General features: G+C 45.9%; 1 long non-coding RNA gene across 1 annotated transcript; it reads left to right on the top strand.

Annotated features, from left to right (window-relative positions):
• Nucleotides 1-2,837: 2,837 nt before the first annotated feature.
• On the top strand, nucleotides 2,838-27,001 carry LOC142256029 (uncharacterized). The gene is made up of 3 exons (XR_012727473.1): nucleotides 2,838-2,963; nucleotides 26,256-26,299; nucleotides 26,986-27,001. It is a non-coding gene; the product is annotated as an uncharacterized LOC142256029 (long non-coding RNA).
• Nucleotides 27,002-27,293: the final 292 nt, after the last annotated feature.

Raw genomic sequence — 27,293 nt, 5'->3', positions numbered from 1 at the left:
GTGGACCAACGAGGTGGAGGAGCTGATTACAACTGCCCTGGTGTACGGAAGGGGAATGGATGCAGCAGAACCGACTGGTGACCCACGTCCCTATGTCCTACCAGGACCGGCCGCTGCGGCTGAGGGGCCCGGCCTAGTCTCGGCCTATGCATCACCCTTGTCGTTACTTATGGGGCACCTCAGTATAAGCTCGTCTAATCTGCTGCTCCGTGCTACCGCAGAAGGGTCTGAAATGCTGGATGCTGGAGGCCAGGAGGCTGCGACAGCTGGCGGCAACCCGCCTGACGCAGGAACAAGAGATGACGACTCCTGCCCCAGCCCCGGGTCCGCTGTTGAGTTTGAAGAGGCAAGTGAGTGTTCCCGCTATGTAGGAGACCCTGTGGTTGTCCATACCCCGCGTACCGGTGGAAATGGGTACCGGGTACCCCTGTCACAGCAGGCATGTCAGTGCATGTTTGATATGCTGGTGGCAGAGGATGGGTCCGCCGCAGCCGAAGAATCGGAGTAGGGCAGCGGAGCACCGTTGTCCAGTCCCCGTTGGGACGACCAGAGTGTTGTTGAATGTTTGAAAGTTTAAAAAGTTTTGAAAATTGATGAAAATGGAAAATGATTACCGTGTACTTCACCAGATTAACAGTGATTGAACCGGCCGGAGCCGGCACCGTTGTCCCCGTGGGGACTGTTTAAAAAGTTAGCATGGGAACTATCCATGGACAAGCCCGTGAACTTGCAGGGCAACCACAAACGTTAAGTGGCTTGTAAATAAGTTGTTTTACCGTACCGTTTTCCGCAGTTGCCGCCTCCGGAGAGGCAGGTTGGAGGGAGGGCCCTCAGCAGAGCAGGCTGGGGCCCAGCCACCAAAGGAACCGGTGGCTACCCTCTGGAGGGGAAGGACAGATCCCGCTCGGGTAACTGGTGCTGGACTTGGGTCAAGGGGTGCTGCCTGGGCTTTAGGGGCAGCATCAGGGCCAGGTTGCTTGGGTGGGAGAGAGCGGAAACCGTACCCGTAAAACCGTTTAGTAACGTTTAAGAAATGTGCCTCCCGTTGTGGGATGATGTTATGCTTTATATGTTACCGTTTACCTTTTTACAGAAAATAAAACCGGTGTTGGACGGGCAGCCCGCGGACGGTCTGCATTTTGCTAAGGGGGAATGTGATGCCCTGGGCAAGCCAGGGGTCACAGGTCATCACACCACCACACCCTACATCCCAGTTAGGAACACCAAAGCTACTAAAATCCTTGTTGCCTTCCTCCAGGGGCTGATGTTCACACCAGGGGGTGGGCCAGGCGGTTGGCTCGGCCCACCGAGGAGTACACAGCCCTGGAGGCAGGAGGAACCAGGCAGTTAGAGTTTGGAGAGAGAAGTGGAAAGAACGGAGTTAGCTCAGGGAGAGCTAGAGTGAAGAGTCAAGTTAAGCTAGGGAAGTAAAGGAGTAAACAGCTAAGTGAAAGTGAAGTAGTAGTGGAGCAAAGAAGAGAAGGAGTAAAAGTGAGCGTAGAAAGCCCTGAAGTTGGTCCGGCTAAGTGCAGGACAGTGTCAGCAAGGTCAGCAACAGCGGTGATTGTCTGGAGGGGGACTGCTCGGAGGTTGCTGGAAGGACCGCGGACGGGTAGTGGCCCGGCGGTCTGGAGCAGTATACGAAGGACAGTCAGCACCAGGGCAGGGGCCTCTCGGACCCCGGCAAGGCTAGGAGTCGCCATAATTTGCCAAATCCGTCAGTGAAGGGGACGTCGATCCCCCAACAACCAAGTCCCGACTGAAGGAAAAAGTCCAACCATTAAGGAGGAACACCGCCACCGCCAGGGCACCAGTTCCTCGGGGCCAGCGTCTGCGGGCAAAGCAGGGCTCCTCCGGCCCATATCCAAGCCGGGGAGCGGGTTACCGGTGGGAACCCATCGCTACCAACACAGAAACACTAGGTGCAGGTCAAAGGGACATCACCGTTACCTACTGGGAGAGCAAGTGCAGCCGTCCGTGGGAACCGTCTTTCCAGCCACGTGGTTTACCGTAAAACTGTGTCAACGTCTCAGGCTGAGTGAGTACCACAGTGCCGCAAGGCACCGCGCTGCCCCCATGTCCCTGCGCCCACCAAGCCCTGCATCTCCTAACTCATCACTGGGCCCCGGGATCACCAACCCCTACCCACGGAGGGGCAACACAACAACTTGCTGCTCCATACCATCCTTCCCGGGATCCCCATACAGAGCAGCGGTGGTGCCAACAAATCACCACAACCATCCAATAAACCATCCCCACACCCAACAACCCCCCTTTCACTCACGGGCGAGGAGCGCCGCTAGAGTCCCCGGGATCCGGGTCATTGCTCGAGCCACCGAGCAGCAGCAGGCCGCAGCGGCCGCGGCGGCCGGACCCGAGCAGCAGAGGGAGAGCGCGGCGTCCCCTCCTCCGCCCGCGACACAGACAAAGACAGACAGACAAAGAAAGAGACAGACAGACAGCGACACACAGACAGAGACTGGGAGAGAGACAGAGAGACAGTTACTATCCCGGGCAACGCCGGGCACTACAGCTAGTATATAATATAAGACAAAATACTAGAAAAAAAATATTTGTAAATCCAAGAAAAAATGTTTTCAGATGTTAAAAGCTCATGTAAAACCAGAAAATGTGCCTGGTCAGGAACGAGGAAAAATAATATACATGTTCAATCAGAAGTTTCTATGTGCGATATGGCTGAGACTAAAGGCTGAGCAGAACCTCACCAGTTATTTTGGGATGCCAGACCCTGCAGCAGTAATCTTTGTTTTCTTAAATAGTAACTTTCCTTATATTGATGTAGGTATCTCACTCGCCCAATACAATGTGACTGATGTAGAACAGTGGTGTCCGGTTTCTCCAACTAATTCCGCGCTCTCTTTGGATATCTCCATTGCAGAACTGATATCAAAGTATCCAAGCCGTCAGTCCATCACTCCCTCCTCGCTGGGAAAGGTTCAGAGGTAAGAGACTATGAGTTACTAGCACTTTTATATTGGTGGCAGGTTTTATGTTGTATCTTATATAATGTTTTATACTTATGTGGGAGCATTGTATTTGTTCCATGGTTTAGCTGCATTATAATTTATAGGGTCATATAAAATCCTCAATATTAGTATTTTATATTTGCTTTTAACACAAACGGTCCCCAGAAATTTTTTTCCATTTTTCCCTTAATCATAGGGTGTATATATATATATCTATATATATATATCTATATATATATATATATATATATATAGATATATAGATATATATATATATATATATACACACATATATATATATATATATACATATATACAGTATATCTATAAAATATATAAGAGTGCCGCTGGTCAGTAGTCACACATGCGCATTATTGTGCCATTCAACATCTATCCGCTGTATTTGGACATTCCCATAGTCAAGGCATGACCACTGTCCAATAAAACAAGCGGTATGGACAGTTGGAGTCCCAGCAATTATTCTTTTTTAAGTGGCTTTAGCCCTGTTTCTTGGCTGCAGTTCCCTATGATTTACTCAACCCTCCCTATGTCTAGTGCTTAGTTTCTGCTGATGGCAGGCCTTATTTTGTATCCTATATAATGTTTTATACATTGCCAACCACTTACGTGGGCGATAAATATCTGACAGCTGCTGGTCAGTAGTCTCACATGTGCATTATTGCTCCATTCAAAGCCTATCCACTGTGTTTGCACAGTCCCATAGCTAAGGCATGACCACTGTCTAATAAAACAGACAATATGGACAGTTGGAGTCCCAGCAATTATACTTTTAAAGGGGGGTTTCAGGTGTCAGAAAACAAACCCCTGTTTCTTGGCTGTGTTTGTTCCATGGTTTAGCTGCATTATAATTTGTAAGGTCATATAAAATAAAGTTTTACTTTTTATAAGTGTTTTTAACAGAAATGATCCCCAATAAATATTTATCACTTAATCATAGGATTGGTGATAAATATATGAATACTGCTGGTTGGTAGTCACACATGCGCATTATCGCTCCATTCAAAGTTTATCCACTGTATTTGGACAGTCCCATACTTAAGGCATGACCACTGTCCAATAAAACAGGCAATATGGACAGTTGGAGTCCCAGCAATTAGTGTTTTGTAAGTGGGTTTTTAGGTGTTAGAAAACAAAGCTGTTTCTTGGCTGCAGTTCTCTATGCTTTACTCACCTTCCCCAGGTCTAGCGCTTAGCCTCTGCTGATGGCAGGTTTTATGTTGTATCCTATATAACGTTTTATACATTGCCAACCACTTAGGTGGTTTATAAATATGTGAGTGCTGCTGGTCGGTAGTCTCACATGTGCAATATCGCTCCATGTCTATCCACTGTATTTGGACAGTTCCATAATCAATGCTTGACCACTCTCCAATAAAAAGGTGATATGGACAGTTGGAGTCCCAGCATTTATTCTTTTTTAAGAGCGTTTTAAGGTGTCAGAAAACAAACCCCTGTTTCTTGGCTGTGTTTGTTCCATGGTTTAGCTGCATTATAATTTGTAGGGTCATATAAAATAAAGTTTTACCTTTTATAAGTGTTTTTAACAGAAATGATCCCCAATAAATATTTTTCACTTAATCATACGATTGGTGATAAATGTATGAGTGCTGCTGATCGGTAGTCTCACATGCGCATGCGCATTATCGCTCCATTCAAAGTCTATCCGCTGTATTTGGACAGTCCCATGCTTAAGGCATGACCACTGTCCAATAAAACAGGCAATATGGACAGTTGGAGTCCCAGCAATTAGTGTTTTGTAAATGGACAGTTGGAGAAGTCAAGAAAGATGACATTACTGTTACCTAATGCAGGGGCAGACATATCATTGGTGCAGCCTGTGGAACCCAAGAGGTAAGGGGGTCCATTTCTACCTCCCAAAAAAATTAAAGTGACAGATACATTTTCAAAAAAATAACAACAGTATCTCTTTTTTTTTGGATCACAAGCATCCACCACAACTGATGATTGCCCCAAACATATAGACCCTGCATGTATCATTAATACTGCGTGCGAATATAGCCGACACACTGCCTCTCTCATCTACACGGTTTATAGCCTCTCATTGCCCCCGGGGGGGATTACAATGGACGTGATGATACTATTTACAGTTCTCTTTCATGTCCTCTGCGCTTTGATCACTCACAGAAAATCAGGGCACATTCGTTTCATTTATTTGGTAGATATATAGAATCTACGACTGGAACAATAAAGTATTTACGGTAGATATTTAAGTAAAATACATTAAGCATTAAACAGTGAATGGTGTTTAGAATTTTGTTCCATAAATCAAGCAACTTTGTAATATATCTTATTAGAGAAATCTGCTTTTTGTACCTCCTTTGCTGATCTTTCTCTTTTAATTCATTGACAATATTTGTATTTTCTGAAAAAAATTTTAATATTACTGAGGTAGGAAATGACAGTTGGTGCTTTTGAAATTCTACGCAGGAGGGAGGAGCTGGAGGCGGATCCAGGCATTCTGCTGCAAGTTCTTCTGAAATAACACTTGCAATTTTTCATAGGACCTTAGGAGCACCAACTGTCATCTCCTAGATAATTTTAAGACCTAATCTGGATTTCTTTAGGGTTCTACTTCAGGGTCTTAATTAATGTTGGTGTCTGGTCTGGATTGTGAGTAAATTTACTTGTAATGGGATCTGAATTCATTTTGGGGTCTCCGATCTAAATTAATTTACATGTCTGTAAATGGGGTCTGAATTATTTTTGGCCAAGAGGCACTTATAAAATTATGCTAGGGGCAAGATAGAATAAAGTAGTGTATATGTGGGTATTTGGGTTGCAGGGGGGCCTCTGCTGAAAATGAGCCTGCTGATAATCAAAATATAATAAAGTAGTGTAAATGTGGGTATTTGGGTGGGAGGGGTGCCTCTGCTGGTAATGAGCCTGCTGTTAGCCAAGATAGAATAAAGTAGTGTATATGTGGGTATTTGGGTTGCAGGGGGGCCTCTGCTGGTAATGAGCCTGCTGTTAGCCAAGATAGAATAAAGTAGTGTATATGTGGGTATTTGGATGGGAGGGGTGCCTCTGCTGGTAATGAGCCTGCTGATAGTCAAGATAGAATAAAGTAGTGTATATGTGGGTATTTGGATGGGAGGGGTGCCTCTGTTGGTAATGAGCCTGCTGATAGTCAAGATAGGATAAAGTAGTATATATGTGGGTATTTGGATGGGAGGGGTGCCTCTGCTGGTAATGAGCCTGCTGTTAGCCAAGATAGGATAAAGTAGTGTATATGTGGGTATTTGGATGGGAGGGGTGCCTCTGCTGGTAATGAGCCTGCTGATAGTCAAGATAGAATAAAGTAGTGTATATGTGGGCATTTGGATGGGAGGGGTGCCTCTGCTGGTAATGAGCCTGCTGATAGTCAAGATAGAATAAAGTAGTGTATATGTGGGCATTTGGATGGGAGGGGTGCCTCTGCTGGTAATGAGCCTGCTGATAGTCAAGATAGAATAAAGTAGTGTATATGTGGGCATTTGGATGGGAGGGGTGCCTCTGCTGGTAATGAGCCTGCTGATAGTCAAGATAGAATAAAGTAGTGTATATGTGGGCATTTGGATGGGAGGGGTGCCTCTGCTGGTAATGAGCCTGCTGATAGTCAAGATAGAATAAAGTAGTGTATATGTGGGCATTTGGATGGGAGGGGTGCCTCTGCTGGTAATGAGCCTGCTGATAGTCAAGATAGAATAAAGTAGTGTATATGTGGGCATTTGGATGGGAGGGGTGCCTCTGCTGGTAATGAGCCTGCTGATAGTCAAGATAGAATAAAGTAGTGTATATGTGGGCATTTGGATGGGAGGGGTGCCTCTGCTGGTAATGAGCCTGCTGATAGTCAAGATAGAATAAAGTAGTGTATATGTGGGCATTTGGATGAGAGGGGTGCCTCTGCTGGTAATGAGCCTGCTGTTAGCCAAGATAGAATAAAGTAGTGTATATGTGGGTATTTGGATGGGAGGGGTGCCTCTGCTGGTAATGAGCCTGCTGATAGTCAAGATAGAATAAAGTAGTGTATATGTGGGCATTTGGACGGGAGGGGTGCCTCTGCTGGTAATGAGCCTGCTGATAGTCAAGATAGGATAAAGTAGTGTATATGTGGGTATTTGGATGGGAGGGGTGCCTCTGCTGGTAATGAGCCTGCTGATAGTCAAGATAGAATAAAGTAGTGTATATGTGGGTATTTGGATGGGAGGGGTGCCTCTGTTGGTAATGAGCCTGCTGATAGTCAAGATAGGATAAAGTAGTATATATGTGGGTATTTGGATGGGAGGGGTGCCTCTGCTGGTAATGAGCCTGCTGTTAGCCAAGATAGGATAAAGTAGTGTATATGTGGGTATTTGGATGGGAGGGGTGCCTCTGCTGGTAATGAGCCTGCTGTTAGCCAAGATAGGATAAAGTAGTGTATATGTGGGTATTTGGATGGGAGGGGTGCCTCTGCTGGTAATGAGCCTGCTGATAGTCAAGATAGAATAAAGTAGTGTATATGTGGGTATTTGGATGGGAGGGGTGCCTCTGCTGGTAATGAGCCTGCTGATAGTCAAGATAGAATAAAGTAGTGTATATGTGGGTATTTGGGTGGAAGGGGTGCCTCTGGTGCCAATGACCCTGCTGAAAACTCGTCCTGACCCTATATTTTGTATTGAAGCATCTAATGAATGCATGCAAAGGTCATTGTAAAGAGAGGGGGAACAACGTCAGCTGTAAAATCACTTATTGTGATTGGTGGATTGGGTGCTGCGTTATCAGCTGTGTATAAGGATGTTATCTGTCATTGTAATCCTGCCTCTGCTGTTAATGAGCCTGCTGAAATCTTTTCCAGACACTATATTTTGTATTGAAGCATCTAATGAGTGTGTGTAAAGGTCACTGTGAAGAGAGGTGGATCAGGGTCACCTGTGACATCTCCTAGTGTGATTGGTGGATCCTGTGTTATCAACTGTGTAAAGAAGTGTTACTTGTAATTGTTATTCTGCCTCTGCTGTTAATGAGCCTGCTGAAAACATTTCCTGGTTCCATATTTTGTATTGAAGCATCTAATGAGTGTGTGCATATGTCATTGTAAAGAGAGAGGGAAAAATGTCAGCTGTGATATCACTTATCGTGATTGCTGGATCGGATTCTGTGCTATCAGCTGTATATGGAGGCATTATCTGTTATTTTAATCATGTCTCTCCTGCTAATGAACTTGCTGAAAACTTTTCCTGACCATATATTTTGTATTGAAGCATCTAATGAGTGTGTGCAATGGTCACTCTGAAGAGATGGGGATCAACATTAGCTGTGATATCACTTATCATGATTGCTGGATCTGGTCCTGTGTTATCAGCTGTGTATAGAGGCATTATCTGTAATTTTAATCCTGCCTCTGCTACTATTGAGCCTGCAGAAAACTTTTCCTGACCCTATATTTTGTATTGACGCATCTAATGAGTGTGTGCAAAGTTCATTGTTTAAAAAGGGTATCTAGGTCAGTTGTGATATCACTTATTATGATTGGTGGATTGGATCCTATGTTATCAGCTATATATAGAGGCATTATGTCATTGTAATCCTGCCTCTGCTGCTAATAGCCTGCTGAAAACTTTTCCTGACCCCATATTTTGTATTGATGCAACTAATGAGTGTGTGAAGAGATGGGGATAAGTAATCACTTATTTATACACTTTATATAATATACACTTATTCATTACACTTATTGTGATTACTGGATCTGATTCTGTGTTATTAGCTGTGTATAGTAGCATTATCTCGTAATCTTGCCTCTGCTGGTAATGAGCCTGCTGAAAACTGTTCCTGAAAGGACATAAAGTATGAGGCAGTGTGAAAATTAAATTGTAAGATGTCTCATCTTATTTAAAACCCACTGCCAAACATATACAAACACACACATATATATATATATATATATATATATATATACAAACACACACACACACATATATATATATATATATATATATATATATATATATATTTGTACTGGAGAACATAACTGTAGAGTGATAAGTGTTGGTCTGGGAAATACATGGAGTGATACTGCACCTGATTATGGGACACGTTGCAGCCTGTTATCCCCGGCTAATCCTGTAAGTGAGTGACTCAGGCTATCTAGATATAGAACAAGGGAAAATAAAGTGTCCCATTAACACCATGACTGCCTAATAAGGGGAGAAATTATCATCTGTGACTATATATTAATAGTGCAATGAATATTGACAAGACACAATTATTGGGTATCACCATTGGTTGCCTCTTATGTAAAGCGTACCGTATTATCCTGAGAAAATAAGACTTATGTGTTAATTAACAGGAGTTATCAGAGTAAAGTCTCCAATCATTCATTTTCTGATCCCCTGATATGCAGTTTGAAGCCTCAATTAAATTTTAGATTTTTCTCTTATGGGAGTGTTTCTCTCTGTAATATAGGCTGGATATGAGCGCTGTGTGTGACCAGGGTGCTGAGGTATTCAGCAGCTAATATAACAGCACAGCTTCTATTCTGCACTCATTTCCTCTTCATGTGCTTTCCTCTTTTACTACAGCCTGTTTTTATGCTCTCTCTGACACTATACAAGCTTTCTCCCCTCTCCCCTGAAGGTCTGTGAGCAATTTCGTTCCCCTCCATGCTGCTATCTTTAGCACTGAAAGAAGGGTGAGCAGAGAGAGTCATCCAAACTGGGATTGCAGTATTTTTGCAGATCTTCAGTTTTTATTCTCTCCGAGACTGTACATGCTTCCTTCCCTCTCCACTGAAGGTCTGTGAACAATTCCATTTGCCCTCGTGCAGCTATCTATAATTGTGAAAGAAGGTGGAGCAAAGAGAGTCATCCAAACTGGGCTTGTAACATTTTTGAAGATCATTCAGCTAATTTGTTCTGCTCTCTCTGAGACTGTACATGCTAATATATATATATATATATATATATATATATATATATTTTTATATATATATATATATATATATATATATATATATATATATATATATACAGTGCCATGCGAAATCATTCGGCCCCCTTGAATTTTTCAACCTTTTCCCACATTTCAGGCTTCAAACATAAAGATAAAAATATCAATATTCTAGTGAAGAATCAACAACAAGTGGACACAATTGTGAAGGTGAACAATATTTATTACTTATTTTAAAGTTTTGCAAAAAGTAATAAACTGAAAATTGTGGCGTGCAATATTATTCATCCCCTTTACTTTCAGTGCAGCAAACTCACTCCAGAAGTTGATTGAGGATCTCTGAATGATCCAATGTTGTCCTAAATGACTGATGATGATAAATATAATCCCCCTGTGTGTAATCTAGTCTCTGTATAAATGCACCTGCTCTGTGATAGTCTCAGTGTTCTGTTTACAGCGCAGAGAGCATCATGAAGACCAAGGAACACAACAGGCAGGTCCATGATACTGTTGTGGAGAAGTTTAAAGCCAGATTTGGTTACAAAAAGATTTCCAAAACATCCCAAGGAGCACTGTGCAGGTGATAATATTGAAATGGAAAGAGTATCATACCACTGCAAATCTACCAAGACCCGGCCGTCCATCCAAACTTTCCTCTCAAACAAGGAGAAGTCTGATCAGAGATGCAGCCAAGACGCCCATGATCACTCTGGATGAACTGCAGAGATCTACAGCTGAGGTGGGAGAGTCTGTCCATAGGACAACAATCAGTCGTACACTGCACAAATCTGGCCTTTATGGAAGAGTGGCAAGAAGAAAGCCATTTCTCAAAGATATCCATAAAAAGTGTTGTTTAAAGTTTGCCACAAGCCACCTGGAAGACACCAAACATGTGGAAGAAGGTGCTCTGGTCAGATGAAACCAAAATCAAATGTTTTGGGCACAATGCCAAGCGATATATTTGGCGTAAAAGCAAAACAGCTCATCACCCTGAACATAAGGAATGAAAAATACAATTAGCCATATGAAAAATTTGAAAAATTGAAATGTGACATTGCATAACTGCTAAGGATTATTTGGGAAAAAAAGAGATATTTAACTAATGTATTGATCAATTCATTACTGCTCCATTACCACTTCACGGTAATCTCTTACTTATGGGGTCCCTAACCAAAAGTTACCTCTCTATGCTGTTAAAACCTGCTTGTGTGTATGGGTCTCTAACCAAAAGTTACCTCTATGTGCGGTTGAAATCTGTTTGTTTATGGGAAGCCAGGGACCTGGCTATATATATATATATATATATATATATATATATATATGCTTGTTCATATTTCTCTGAATTTAGTGTGCAGCTTTCACTTACAATGGTGTTCCAGCAGTCTTTTTATTGTTATGCAGTTTTTTCTGTCTGAGAACCCAGTCCCACTCTTTAGCCATGTTTATTCAATTTCCTATGTAGCCAGGTCCCTTGCTTCCCATACACAAGCAAGTTTCAACCGCAGATACTGGTAACATTTGGTTAGGGACCCATACACAGAAGCAGGTTTTAACCGCATATAGAGGTAACATTTGTTTAGGGACGCCATAAATAAGAGATTACCGTGAAGTGGTATGGGGCAGTAATGAATTGATCAATACATTAGCTAAATATCTCTTTTTTTTTTTTTTTCAAATAATCCTCAGCAGTTATGCAATGTCACATTTCAATTTTTCAAATTTTTCATATGGCTAATTGTATTTTTCATTCCTTATGTATTATAAAGCAGCTATGCTTGTTTATATTTCTCTGAATTTGGTGTGCAGCTTTCACTTCATATAGATTGTGTATATTTTAGCTAGCACCTTGTTCACATTTACAATGGTTTTCCAGCAGTCTTTTTGATTATTATCATCACTCTTTACACACCATCCCCACTGTCAAACATGGTGGTGGCAGCATCATGGTTTGGGCCTGCTTTTCTTCAGCAGGGACAGGGAGGATGGTTAAAATTGATGGGAAGATGGATGGAGCCAAATACAGGACAATTCTTGAAAAAAAACTTGTTGGAGTCTGCAAAAGACCTGAGACTAGGACGGAGATTTGGCTTTCAAAAAGACAATGATCCAAAACATAAAGCAAAATCTACAATGGAATGGTTCACAAATAAACGTATCCAGGTGTTAAAATGGCCAAGTCACAGTCCAGACCTGAATCCAATCGAGAATCTGTGGAAAGAGCTGAAAACTGCTGTTCACAAACACCTCCATCCAAACTCACTCATCTCCAGCTGTTTACAAAGGAAGAATGGGCAGGAATTTCAGTCTCTCGATGTGCAAAACTGATAGAGACATACCCCAAGCGACTGCAGCTGTAATCGCAGCAAAAGGTGGCGATTCAAAGCATTAACTTAAGGGGATGAATAATATCACACGCCCCAATTTTCAGTTTATTATTTTTTATAAAAGTTTAAAATAAGCAATAAATTTCGTTCAACTTCACAATTGTGTCCCACTTGTTGATTCTTCACAATAAAATTTAAATTCTCTTTTATCTTTATGTTTAAAGCCTAAAATGTTGAAAAATTGAAAGGGGTCGAATACTTTCGCAAAGGCACTGTATATATATATATATATATATATATATATATATATATATATAAATATAAAATTATCCTACTTTATCTGATAAAGTATACATAACATAACATAACAATATTCCCCATTATATCCCCAAATGTTCATTTTTTTATCAACCTTCTATTACATTTAGAGGAAATGAAAACCTTTAAAATGAATGGAAACAGCCCTTCCTTAGCATCCATCCTCTCTTGCTATTAAAGGGAACCTACTTTTGTCTTCATGGAATAACCCCTTTAATTATGGAATTTCAGATTTTAATCAATTTCCAGACTAGCGGAAAATCTGGACAACTGGATTGAGATGATAAATGATTATATTATACTCCTTTAAAGCAGTTAATCAGACTATGCCACATTGTCTCTTGCCATACTGTCATCGCCTGATGTGATCTAAGGGGATCTGGGATCAGAAAGTTACAATGGATTGTGGATCGCAGATCCGCTTTAGTATCCGCTCTCCATTACTCTGAGTTGAGGCATATTTAATTCCATCCAGTACTGAAGGAGTTAAGAATCCTTTCTATCGTGCAGTGACCTAACAGATAGTTGTAACCTCAGCTGCAGCCACTCCCTTCTGCTATAAATATATGCTCCTTACTCCTCCCTATGCTGGCTATAGCTCATACCTATGCTGTTCATGTTGATGGAGATTGTCTCTGCATAGCTGTGGTGTAATTTCTGTTGCAGCTGCAAAGTTCCTTACTGAAGAAACCTTGTGTTTTCTTATTGTAGTAGCGAGACTAGTGTCTCACGAGCCCTCACAAGCCAGGGTGTGTTGAGGGTCAGTAAGGGTCTAGGCATGTGATTGGCACATGGGGGAAGGACCCGTTTAGGGACATTGGAGAGAGAAAGCCATGGACCCCATAGGGGGGAGGGGCGACATGACCAGAGGGAAGGGAGGGAGTGAGGGGTTAATAAAGTGAATTAAAGGGCATTATGGGCCCTTATAGGGGATTGGTGGAATAGGGTCACTGTAGGGTGGGGAGGAGGCTAGTATATAAACTATAGGGGAGGGGTCTTACCTTCCTTGTGACTCCGGACAGTAAAGGATTCCGACCTGTCCAACGGCATGGCGGACCTCCAGGAACGGGACAGGACGATCCGATCAGCGATGGCGGTGCACGGGGCCCAGGCAGTGCAGTCCCACTTCAGGGCTGCCTGGGTTTCCCCGTCGGCACCTGCCCCTTGTCTCCCCCTCGGCCGCGGGCGGCGTTCCAGGCCCCCCCCCCATCATCAGGTATTCTCCGGCCGCAGGGGGGGCAAGGAGGCCCAGTGAGAGCCCCCCTCGGGACCCTCCGCGGCGGGGCGGGCAGCGGCTGCTTCCAGCGTCTGCCCCGGCCGCAGGGAGGAATCTCCGGCGAGGCCGCGGCGGCCGCAAAGGGGGCGTGGCCAGCCCGGGGCCTTCTCCTGATGTCGGGCCTCGGGCTGGAGTGAGGAGCCCAGCGGCGTCTCCCGGCCGGGAGCGAGCCCGGCGACAATCTGAGGCCAGCGGCGGCCTGGACGGAGGCGGGCCCGGCCTGGGGCCTACTTCCGGTCCCAGGCCTCGGGCTCAATTACCAGGCCAGCGGCAGCCCGAGACCGGGGGGCGTGCCTAGCGGTGATCGGAGGTTTGAGAGGGGGCGTGCCCAGCCTGGGGGGCCTGCTCCTGGTGACGGGCACCCTGCGGAGTGACACGGCCCTGCGGCAGCTTCCAAATGGGAGCGGGCCCTGCAATTGAATGAGGCCAGCAGTACCCCCCGTGGGTGGCGGGGGGGGCTGGGCGCAGGCAGCCAGCGGGGGGACCGGTGTGTGCAGGCGGCACCCGGATACCCGTGAGGCTGCGGGGAGCAGGGGGGACGGCAGGAGCCCTGCGGTTCCCGCCAGGTCCCTCAGGTCATCAGTACTGCGCCCGGCAGCAGCGGTCTCCCCCTCCCGGGGAGGACCCGGCGGGATGCCACGGTTGGGGCCCCTGGAGGGCTGGAGGCGACGGTGGGGAGCCCCCTGAGCTCAGGGAGAGGCTCCTCCAAGAAGAGGATTCGGTCAGCGGCGGCCCGGGGGACAGGACGGTCTCGCGGGCTGTCGCCGCACAGGAAGAGACGGATGCCCACCGCCAGTGCCCACGCGGCGGCCCAGGAGGGCGGCCGTGGTGGAGGGGAGGCATTGGCTGCGTCCCCTGGAGCTGAAATGGTGGAGGCCGACTACAGCGAGGAAGAAGAGGGAGCCCTCAGGTCGGGGGGACGAATCTGACGAGCAGATGGCGGAGGACGTCGCGGTTCCAATTTCCATTTCTGCGCCACGGTCGGGTGAGCTAGCCGTGGATTCGGCATTGCTTGCGGCGCGGGGTGCTAGTTTTGGGGAGGTGGCTGCGGGCACGGCAGCGCCAAGGGGGGTCAGCATTGCTTAGTCAGTTGTTGGGCTTGTTGCAGGGTTTAACGCGCGCGCCGGCGGCAGCAGCGGCCTGGACGGGTCGACGGTGGAGGGCGCAGCGTCGGTCAGCAGCGAGGCGGCGCCGGTAGGGACGGGTGCGGTTGGTGGAGTAGTGGAGCCCGCGGGTTAAACAGCGGTAGAACAGGAAAATGGGGATGAGGTGGTGCGTTTGGCGGATAGGGCTAAGTTTACGTGTGCTTTGAGGGACCGTTAAGGGCTCACCTCCAGAGGGAGGTGAGGGACAAGATTGGGAAGGGGGAGTATGTGAAGATATTTTCCCTGCTACCCCTGTTAAAAAAAAAAAAAAAATTTAATCTGGACAAGGTGAAGCCGAACGACTCCCAAGAAGGAAGGGGAAGAGGAAGAAAAACGCCGTTATTTGCTCATTCCTCGCCCCCCTTTTTTCCAATTGGCTGCAGGCGTTTGCAATTTGGCAAGTGTCATAGGGGAAAAGGAGCCGGAGCACTGCTCGGCTCTGTTTGACTATCGGGATGCAATGGGGGAGGCGTATCGCACGGACAGGGGCTTGCCATGGCTGCGGTATGATGTGCAGTTTAGGCGGCGGAAGGCGTTGCGGCCCGGCATGCGGTGGGACCGTGAGGACATTTCCTTAGGGATGCGTTGAATGGCGGCCCCGAGCCAACCCCTCCCCCCCCCTTTCATGGCGGCGCCGGGGGGAACGGGAGCCAGGCCCTCGGGTACCCAGAAAAAGGGATTGTGCTGGCAAGTTGGCGACGGCCGGTGCAAATTTGGGGCAGCATGCAGGTTCGAGCATGAGTGCTCCGGCTGAGGGGGGACGGGTTTTGGTAAAAGGGAGGACGCCAGTGAAAATAGGGGCAATGGCGCCATCTTTTAAATAGGTATCCGGGCGGGGCAGCGGCGTCAATTTTGCGGTTTGGTTTTTTATACGGTTTTCAGATTTCGTCGGCGGTCGAGGCATGGCCTCCGGTTTGTCGTACTTTACGGTCGGCAAGGGACCACCCTATGGTTGTGGGTGGGAAGTTGGGGACAGAGGTTGAGTTGGGCAGGATGGGGGGGTCCATTTGAGAGCCCGCCATGCAGTAATCTGGTGGTGTCCCGGTTGGGGGTGGTGCCAAAGAAGGAGCCGGATAAATTTCGGCTCATCCAGCATCTTTCATTTCCGGGGGGGTCGTCAGTGAATGATGGCATCGCGCTAGAATTGTCGGCAGTGTACTACGTCTCGTTTGACAAAGCGCTGGACTTGGTGCGGGCGGCGGGATGCGGTGCATTGATGGCAAAGGTGGATGTAGAATCGGCGTTTCGTTTGCTGCCGGTGCATCCGGAGAGCCAGCACCTTCTGGGTTGCTGGTGGGGTGATGAGTTTATGTTGATCATTGTTTGCCTATGGGCTGTTTCAATTTCTGGTTTGTATTTTGAGGCGTTTAGTTCCTTTGCTGAGTGGGTGGTGCGGGACGTGTCTGGGTGTCCTCCATTATCCTCTATCTAGATGATTTTCTTGGTGTCGGTCCGGCGGGATCCATGGTTTGCGCTGGCTCATTGTTCGCCTTACAGAGAGTGGCGGATAGCTTTGGGTTCCCTTTAGCACAGGATAAGTCGGAGGGGCCGGCGACGGTTATGCGGTAATTTTTTGTTTTCTTTGGGGACTGAGATTGACTCTTTGGCTATGGAATGCAGGCTGCCGGAGGGGAAGATGGTGGCCTTGTGGTGAGTGGTAGCAGCAATGCTGGCAGCACGGAAAGGGCGGCTGAAGGTGGTGCAGTCTTTGCTCGGGAAGTTTGAACTTTGCGTGCAGGATTATGCCAATGGGGCGGGTGTTCGCCAAGATTTTGGTGGCAGATAGGGTAGGCGTACGGTCCCCGGCGCATTTTGTGCGGGTCACGCGGGAGATGAAGGAGGATTTTCTGGTTTGGGATGTTTTTCTTGCAATGTTTTAACGGCCGAGCCTTGTGGTTGAAGAAGGTGGTGCCCAATGGTGTGCTAGAACTGTACAGGGACGCGGCCGGGTCGGCAGGTTTCGTCACCACTTTTTCAGGGACATTGGTACGTTGGGAGGTGGCCTGAGGAATGGCGGCAGGTTGGTCTGGTTAGGAATCTGGCCTTGCTGTGGTTATTTTCGATCGTGGTGACGGTGGAATTGTGGGGGGTCGCAATTTTCGGGATGTAAGTGTGCGATCACTGCGATAATCAGGCGGTGGTGCATGCGATAAACAGCTTGTCAGCAGAGTCCGGACCGGTAGTGGCTTATCTGCGGCATTTGGTGCTCAAGTGTTTACTGTGGAACGTTCATGTGGTTGCGAAACACGTGGTGGGGGTTGATAACGGGGTGGCGGACGCTTTATCTCATTTTCAGTCCACAGGTTGTGGGAGTTCATGCCGGGGGGCAGACGAGATCGGAGCAGTGTCCAGAGGACTTGTGGAGCCTGGTGAGGCATTGATTGCGGGTTTCATTAGGAATTCGGTGAGTGGCAGGAGATGCTGGGGGTTATGTTTGGTGACGGGCGAGAAAATTACTTGTTGGCGCTACTGGCACTAGTGAGCGAGGATTGCAGGGCTGGGAAGTCAGCATCAGCAGTGATACTTAGGGTGGCGGCTGTGGCCTTTTTTGGTTGAAGGTCAGGGGTGAGTGGGGCGTGTCGCGGAATTTTGGAGCGGCAGGCCTTGAAGGGTTTTTTCGAAAAAAGGGCGAAGGAGCGGGACACTAGGTGGCCCATTTCTTTGGTTTTGTTACGGCAATTGGTGGACGGTTTGCGGGAAATTTGTGTCTCAGTTTATGAGAGGGTGCTTTTGAAACGGCTTTTGTGTTAGCCTTTTTGGGGCGTTGGTGAGCCCTTCCAGGTTCAGGGGGGGTGGTCTGATGTCCGAGGTTGTGGCATTGGTGGGACGGAGAGTAGAGTGTCAGCTTAGGCGGTCCAAAAACAGACCTGATGGGTCGAGGCAGGTTGGTTGTGATGGATGCGTTGTGCCCGGGGCAGTTGGTGAGGAAGTTTTGCGGCTCGGGGGCGGTCCTCCGGGCCTGCTGTTATGGCACAAGGATGGGTCTTGGTTTGTCTCGTTACCAGTTTGTGGCCGTACTGAGGAGTTGTTGCGCTGTGCGGGGGAATGCTCGGGAGATTATGGGCCTCATTCCTTCAGGATCGGGGCGGCTGCGGAGGCTTCGCGTTGTGGCCTGGGTGATGACATGGTGGGACGAATCGGTTGGTGGGAGTCTTATCGTTTTTCGGGGTTATGTGCGCCCACAGTTGTTGTCCCAGTGAGGGCTTTATGGAGTAGTTGGTTGTGACTTTGTCGGGGTTTCATGCTAAAAAATTGGTGTTGGTGGGGTTTGTTTTGGTAAAGTTTTTGTGGTTGTAGGAATCTGCCTGATATGGATTCTGGGGCTCTCCTTCGTGTTCTGGGGGGCCCGTCGGGCCGATGCTCGCCTGAATGGTCGGCAGTTGGGTGGACAGATCGCTTGCGTTGGTCAAGTGGTTCGGTGTGCGGGGCATGGAATGGGGCATGGAATGGAGCGGGGTCGTGACGGAGTTTGAATACTATTGCAGGGTGGATAGACCTCCGAACGTGTTGGTTTTTGCACGTGGGGGGGGAAGTGACTTGGGAGTGCGGGCATCACGTGATTTGATCTGGGACATCAAGATGGATCTATTGCGTTTATGGACCAGGTATCCGGGTTTGATAGTGGTATGGTCGGATTGTGGCCACATTGGTGTGGAGGGGGGCACGGTCAGTTGAGAAGCTGAATCGCGCCCGGGATCATGTGAACAGGGTGGTTGCGCGTTTCGTGCGGAGAAACGGCGGTAGTGTAGTGTGATGTGCGGATCTGGAGTCGCCAAAGTGGCAGTTTCGAAGGGGTGATGGGGTTCACCTTACTGAGATTGGTTCTGATCTCTGGGCCTTGGGTTTGCGTGATGGTGGAGCAAGCCTTGGGTGTGTGGCGGGTCCAGGCCACGTAAGGTGTCACGTGTCCTGTCCTGTGGCGGGGGTAGGTCTGGTCCAGAGGCGGTTGTAAGGGATTGGTGGCTGGACTGAGAGGCACTGTCTTGGTATGGTGTCTCCGGGTTCCGGTAAATTGCAGGCACGGGGTTCTGCAAGGTTTGGGGGGTATTAATCCACGGGGTGATTAATACCTCATCTCTGGGTCGGAGTGTTGCGGCCAGGGATATTGGTGGAGGAAGTGGTTTCTGGACCGGGCCTACATGGGGTTACATGTACAGTTATTATTTATGTGTTACCTATTATTTGTTTGGGGTCGCCCGTTGGACGGCGCCCCCTTGTGTTAGTATGTTAATAATAGGTAATAAAGGCTGCTGTGGCCAATTTGTTTAACCAAGTCACATGCAGTCGGTGTGTTATTTATTAGGTTAAGTGGGTATACTAACCATCACGACCGGAGAATCCTTCCTCAGTGGTCAAGAAAGCCATGGACCCCATAGGGGGGAGGGGCGACATGACCAGAGGGAAGGGAGGGAGTGAGGGGTTAATAAAGTGAATTAAAGGGCATTATGGGCCCTTATAGGGGATTGGTGGAATAGGGTCACTGTAGGGTGGGGAGGGGGCTAGTATATAAACTATAGGGGAGGGGTCTTACCTTCCTTGTGACTCCGGACAGTAAAGGATTCCCGCCCACCCGCCCTTGTGTTTTGCGAGTTCGTTTTGGCTATGTTTGTTTTTAAAAAAAAAAAAAAAGAAGAAGAAAACAAAATGAGAAAATGGAATGATGCGGTTTTAAAAAAAAAAAAAAAAAAAAAAAAAAGGGGAATACAGGTTAAGAGTCGTATGTTCTGTCGCAGCAGCGGGGGTAGGTCTGGTCCAGAGGCGGTTGTAAGGGATTGGTGGCTGGACTGAGAGGCACTGTCTTGGTATGGTGTCTCCGGGTTCCGGTAAATTGCAGGCACGGGGTTCTGCAAGGTTTGGGGGGTATTAATCCACGGGGTGATTAATACCTCATCTCTGGGTCGGAGTGTTGCGGCCAGGGATATGGTGGAGGAAGTGGTTTCTGGACCGGGCCTACATGGGGTTACATGTACAGTTATTATTTATGTGTTACCTATTATTTGTTTGGGGTCGCCCGTTGGACGGCGCCCCCTTGTGTTAGTATGTTAATAATAGGTAATAAAGGCTGCTGTGGCCAATTTGTTTAACCAAGTCACATGCAGTCGGTGTGTTATTTATTAGGTTAAGTGGGTATACTAACCATCACGACCGGAGAATCCTTCCTCAGTGGTCATGCAGGGATCAGCCTCACGTGAGTGTTAGGAGATGACCCTGCTCCCCTTTCCCTTAGCGTTGTATTGTTTTCCTGGCATACCTTGTACATTACTGAATATGGAAAGCTGCAGGTTATGCCCTTGACGGGAATATATCTCCCGCAGCAGTCTGAGGACATAACTCAATGTGATGACGAGCTGTGATTTTATGATGAGTGCTGAAGTGTTACTGAATCCAGATAGCCCCCGTCCCTGGCACCCCGGGGGGACAGGAATGTGTTATATTTAAAGAGATGTGAGATTACAAAGGTCTATGAGACAATAGCAGAACATGAAAATAAACTTGACATTTAGGCAGCTGTCAGGCTCGTTCCTTTGCTCTGGAAATTCTGATGGTACCCTGAGATTTTTAGATTTCTTTAATGACAAATTCAGATCCCTTTCCAAATATGCCTGGGACAATAAATAACGCAGCGTCTGGATCCCATTGGGAATTGTTAAATATAGAGTTATAGCTGTTTATGTTGGAGCAGAGGTAACCCCACTGAGATTTAACCAGTGACATAGGAAGAGCATTCCACGGCTGTTTTTACTATAAACTTTCCCACTTGCATCTGGATCCCATGACTTCCATCCTACTCCTGAACTGCTCATCAGCTGGATGACAGACTGCAAAAAAAGTCCTCCTTGTCAATAATTATGGTCCCTCTATATTTGTTATCCATTTTATTTTTATTTTTTTTTTCATAAAAAGAACTGTTCATCTATGAATTCCATTCATCTCTATAGAAGACATCAGCGAGCATTAATTCTGTAACCCTTACAGATAAATAGATTGTTAAAGGCATTGTCCACTGCTAGGACAACCTCCTCTGATTCCAAATGCTTCCCCCAGGGGTTGTCCACTGCTAGGACAACCTCCTCTGATTGTAAATGCTTTCCCCAGGGGTTGTCCACTGCTAGGACAACCTCCTCTGATTGTAAATGCTTCCCCCAGGGGTTGTCCACTGCTAGGATAACCTCCTCTGATTGTAAATGCTTCCCCCAGGGGTTGTCCACTACTAGGACAACCTCCTCTGATTGTAAATGCTTCCCCCAGGGGTTGTCCACTACTAGGACAACCTCCTCTGATTGTAAATGCTTCCCCCAAGGGTTGTCCACTACTAGGACAACCCCTTCTGATTCCAAATGCTTCCCCCAGGGGTTGTCCACTACTAGGATAACCCCTTCTGATTCCAAATGCTTCCCCCAGGGGTTGTCCACTACTAGGATAACCCCTTCTGATTGCAAATGCTTCCCCCAGTGGTTATCCACTACTAGGACAACCCCTTCTGATGCAAATGCTTCCCCCAGTGGTTATCCAATACTAGGATAACCCCTTCTGATGCAAATGCTTCCCCCAAGGGTTATCCACTACTAGGATAACCCCTTCTGATGCAAATGCTTCCCCCAAGGGTTATCCACTACTAGAATAACCCTTTTTGATTGCAAATGCTTCCCCCAGGGGTTATCCACTACTAGGACAACCCCTTCTGATTCCAAATGCTTCCCCCAGGGGTTGTCCACTACTGGGACAACCCCTTCTGATTCCAAATGCTTTCCCCAGGGGTTGTCCACTACTAGCACAACCCCTTCTGATTCCAAATGCTTTCCCCAGGAATTGTCCACTACTAGCTAGAACAACCTCCTCTGATTCCAAATGCTTCCATCAGGGGTTGTCCAGTACTAGGACAACCCCTTCTGAGTCCACGTGCTTCCCCTAGCGGTTGTCCACTACTAGGACAACCCCTTCTGATTCCAAATGCTTCCCTCAGGGGTTGTCCACTACTGGGACAACCTCTTCTGAATCCAAATGCTTCCCCCAGGGGTTGTTTACTACTAGGACAACCCCTTCTGATTCCAAATACTTATGTAGTGCCCCACTGGACAGGTGTTTTAACCTACTCGATGATGGGCCGGGGTGTAGATTCTTCTGCGTCGTCACAGGGTGGCCTGGCCCTGTTCTGTTGCCCCGAGGCATCCAGAGGAGGATTGGAGGGTGGCAGGGAGGATGGAGGTAGTAGTCGGGGGTTTAGGAAAGTGCAGGGTCTCTCACCGGAGCAGATGTTGGGTGCAGCTGGGATGGTGTTGCTCCCCACAGGCGGAGCGGGATTACCCTGGGAGGATGGCGGGGGTCGTACTGGTAGTCCCCGCTGGCGCCGCAGCTCTGGGCATCAGCGCCGCGAAAGGAGAGGCAGAGGCAGGAGCTGCAGTTCCAAGTCTTTTTTACTCACAAGTCTTTTAGATGCTGCCCGAGGTGCCGTTCTCTGACACGATGGGCTCCAGCCGATCCCGGATCCGTTGGCGGTCACTGCTGTTGCCCGTGTAGATTTTTAGTGAAATGTCCTCTGTAGCTATCTGGAACCCGGGCCGAGCCTCCTGCTCCAAGCCATGGGTCAACCAGGAAAGAGGAAACACTGACTCCTGTGTCAGTGCTATATGTTATTGCAAGGCGGTGCCCAGGAAGGTTCTGCTCTAAGTGTGTTTGTTGCTCCTACTTCTACCCCATGTGGTGCTCGCCCCCAGTGGTTGTCCTAGCGACCGGGAAGTCCCATGCTTCTGATGGCTGGCTACTCTGTCTGTCCTAGTCCAACCCCCTGTGAGTAAGCACCTGCTGTTGTTTGTGTGTGTTTTGTGAAGGTTAGCCCCCTCCTGACCTGGAATAGATACCCCAGAAAAGTGGTGTAATACCCTGTGGCGCCGGAAGCCCAAGGGTGCCACACTTCCACTAGGGGTTGTCCACTACTAGGACAACCCCTTCTGATTCCAAATGCTTCCACCAGGGGTTGTCCACTACTAGGACAACCCCTTCTGTTCCAAATGCTTCCCCCAAGTCTATACTCACCTCCCATACTGGCACCCTTCCACCGGTGTCCAAGTTCTCTGTACTGAGGCTAACATGGGATTGTAACATCACACGAGCCCTGCAACCAATCAGCTCCGGCTTCCTTCTCCTCGCCTTCGGACCAAACAACAGGAAGTGAGTGCAGCTGCAGAGCTTACTTCCTGTTGATTAACTCGTCTTGTCCAAAGGCGGGGAGAAGAAAGCCGGCAGTGATTGGATGCGGGGCTCACGTGACGCCACAATCCCACCTGAGCCTGGACACCACTGGAAGGACGCCAATATGGGAGCTGAGTATAGGCTTTACTATTTTTATCAGGGGGAAACATATGTAATCAGAAGGGGTTTATGGAGAGCCTGTGTCAGGAGGAGGAGGAGGTGAGCTGTGACATCACCTATTGGGAATGATGTTTCCTGTGCTATCTACTTTATATAGAGGTGTTATCAGTCATTCTAAAGGAGGAAGAGGTGAGCTCTGACCATCACATACAATGAATGGTGGTTCCTGTGTTATCTCTTGAATATGGAGGTGTTATCTGTTATTTCTAACCTAACTGCAAGATTTAAACCTTGTTCTTTCCATATTTATCATGATATAGCTACAGATCTGACATTTTGGGATATTACTGTATGAGTTTAGCCCCTGTAGTTTCTACTACCATCTGAGAGATGAATACAGTGACCCCAGTCTTACTCCGGTGTCCAATAATCCTATTATACTTCTGTATTTCATTTCTTTGTCCCAACTGTTCTAGATTTAATATCAGGCTATTGTTAGACATCGGAGCGGTCCTCAGAATAGAGCGGTCCTCAGATAACTGCGCTCCGCTGGCATTTTATGACCTGAAAAAGAGAAATAATATTTACGTACAGCTTCGTGTTACATTCTTAACTCCTGGAACAACAAGAAAGCCTTATCCCAAATATCAGAGGCAGACACACATCCAGCGGCTTACACATGACACACTCATAAATTGGGCTGGCCATTGCCTAACATAAAGGCCACGACTTAAGGAGCCTCCCAAAAGTGAATCATAGATGGAAAATCCAAAACTGACTGATAATGAGTCCCGATATCAGTCGCACTCACTTATAATACCGCAGTCACTATCAATGTACAAGGGGCTGCGGAAATCCTCCCTTTTGATGAATGAGCGTTGAGCTAAAAATATATATTATCTGCCCACATTTATGACCTGTGAATTCCACTCTTCATAGACATGAAAGATTTTCTCCAGTAATTCACAAAATATGAACAGATAAATATGGACTTATTTTTTATGGTACGTCCACAGAGAGAAAGAAGAGTCAGTTATGGATTTTTTTTTTCTACCACACTTTTTCCTTCTACTCAACTTTCCATCAACATGCTTGGATACAGCACTCTGTAAACCGCCAGCTTCTTTAGCAATGACCTTTTGTGACTTACCCTCCTTGTGGAGTGTGTCAATGACTTCTGGGCATCTGTCAAGTCAGCAGTCTTCTCCATGATTGTGTAGCCTACTGAACCAGACTAAGGGACCATTTTAAATGCTTAGGAAGTCTTTGCAGGTGTTTTGTGGTAATTATTCTAATTTTCTGAGATAATGACTTTTGGGTCTTTATTGGCTGTAAGCCATAATCATCAACATTAACAGAAATAAACGTGAAATAGATCCCTCTGTGTGTAATGACTCTATATAATATATAGGAACAGATCCCTCAGAGTGATCTATTCCTATATATTGTGTAGAGTCATTACACACAGAGGGATCTGTTCCTATATATTATAGAGAGTCATTACACACAGAGGGATCTCTTCTTATATATTATATAGAGACATTACACACAGAGGGATCTATTCCTACATATAATATAGAGTCATTACACACAGAGGGATCTATTCCTACATATAATATAGAGTCATTACACACAGAGGGATCTATTCCTACATATAATATAGAGTCATTACACACAGAGGGATCTATTCCTACATATAATATAGAGTCATTACACACAGAGGGATCTATTCCTACATATAATATAGAGTCATTACACACAGAGGGATCTATTCCTACATATAATATAGAGTCATTACACACAGAGGGATCTATTCCTACATATTATATAGAGTCATTACACACAGAGGGATCTATTCCTATATATTATATAGAGTCATTACACACAGAGGGATCTATTCCTATATATTATATAGAGTCATTACACACAGAGGGATCTATTCCTACATATAATATAGAGTCATTACACACAGAGGGATCTATTCCTATATACTATATAGAGTCATTACACACAGAGTGATCTATTCCTATATATTATATAGAGTCATAACACACAGTGTGTAATGACTCTATATAATATATAGGAATAGATCACTCTGTGTGTAATGACTCTATAATATATAGGAATAGATCCCTCTGTGTGTAATGACTCTATATAATATATAGGAATAGATCCCTCTGTGTGTAATGACTCTTTATAATATATAGGAATAGATCACTCTGTGTGTAATGACTCTATAATATATAGGAATAGATCCCTCTGTGTGTAATGACTCTATAATATATAGGAATAGATCCCTCTGTGTGTAATGACTCTATATAATATATAGGAATAGATCCCTCTGTGTGTAATGACTCTATATAATATATAGGAATAGATCACTCTGTGTGTAATGACTCTATAATATATAGGAATAGATCACTCTGTGTGTAATGACTATATAATATATAGGAATAGATCCCTCTGTGTGTAATGACTCTATATAATATGTGTGTTTCCTTTTTTGCATTGAATTACTGAAATAAATTAATTTTATTGATGATATTCTAATTTATTGAGAAGCACCAGTATATATTTACTTGAAATTATTATTTCAAGTAAAAATCATTATTTCTAACCTCGTCACTGTCTGGACTGTATTCTCTATTATGCAACTCATTTGATAAATAAAAGTATGATTTTTCATGGAAAAGACAAAATTCTCTGGGTGACCCCAAACTTTTGAACGGTAGTGTGTATATAAATATATAGTACTTGTATGATCTTTATAGGAGGGCATTTCAACCAACAATGTGTAATGATATCATTTTCATATCTTTGCGTCTTTGGCCATCATCTTATCTTTTGCTCATGTTTACTGTATATCTTCCATTTTTATATGACATATAACTACATTATTACATGGAATTACTGTTTTCAGGGGCTGAATTGTATTTATATTAATCTACAGGTGACAGCTGCCAGAATGTCTGATACAGAGGAAGTGGACTATGAGTAAGTCATACATACAGCAGTTATTCTCTTTAGCTACCAAGTTTATGCTGCATGAGTTTCTTAGCTAATATATTTTTATGTTATGTATATGTTGCAGTTCTCCTGAATTTGGCAAAGTTTTTTTTTTTATCCTGGCACTTTTCATTCCTGAGATATGTCCCCCATCCTTACTGTATGTAAATTTAGTCTTTTTCCCAAATGGGTGTGGTCTTCGACATTTTTATGGGAGTGTTTCTTGAGGACCACACCCTCTTGACTAACAAGTTTAGATTTCTATACAGAAAAGAGAAAGCCATATCTCAAGAACAAAGAGGTGCAGAAATAAGGGGTAAAGAACGCCAAATTCAGTAGATCGGCATTTACACCAGGTAATTTATGACAAGTAACAGGCCCTTTTTTAGAGGGGTATTCACATAGTTAAAACTTCTCACGTATTCAGAGGATGGGGTTCTGGAAACATCACATCTATTTATTAATTAAGAAATACCTATGTAATAAGGATGGGAGCGTATCTTAGGTTCATCATCAGGCTCCTCTGGGGATGTATGTAGTATGCATATAATCACTAATAGAATATTATTATTACATTGTAACGATCATTGCGTTGCAGAACTCTGTTAATCTTCTCCTTCTGTATTTTTCTTTGTATTCTCACTTTTCAATGTGTAAATTGTCTCACCCTATAGGGAGCAGCAGGAAGGTGAGTCTTTCCAATTTTATATATTGGTCATAATATGTGTTATATGATATGGTGCTGTTAGTATTGCCCTCAGGTTGTTTGTATACTGCATTGGTTAAAGGGATTGTGCAGGATTAGAAAAACATGGCTGCCTTTTTCTAAACCCAATGCCACACCGGTCTACACGTTGTGTGTATTATTGCAGCTTTGCACCATTTTTTTTAGCATTTCCTTGCATTAGAACATGATTTAACATTCTTGGATGAGATGATTGCATGCGCCAGGGACTCAAGAGCTGAGCTGCATCCATATGTG

The sequence above is a fragment of the Anomaloglossus baeobatrachus genome, chromosome 11 (assembly GCF_048569485.1).
Source record: "Anomaloglossus baeobatrachus isolate aAnoBae1 chromosome 11, aAnoBae1.hap1, whole genome shotgun sequence".
Lineage (NCBI taxonomy): Eukaryota > Metazoa > Chordata > Amphibia > Anura > Aromobatidae > Anomaloglossus > Anomaloglossus baeobatrachus.
This window is presented reverse-complemented; position numbering and strand designations above follow the sequence as displayed.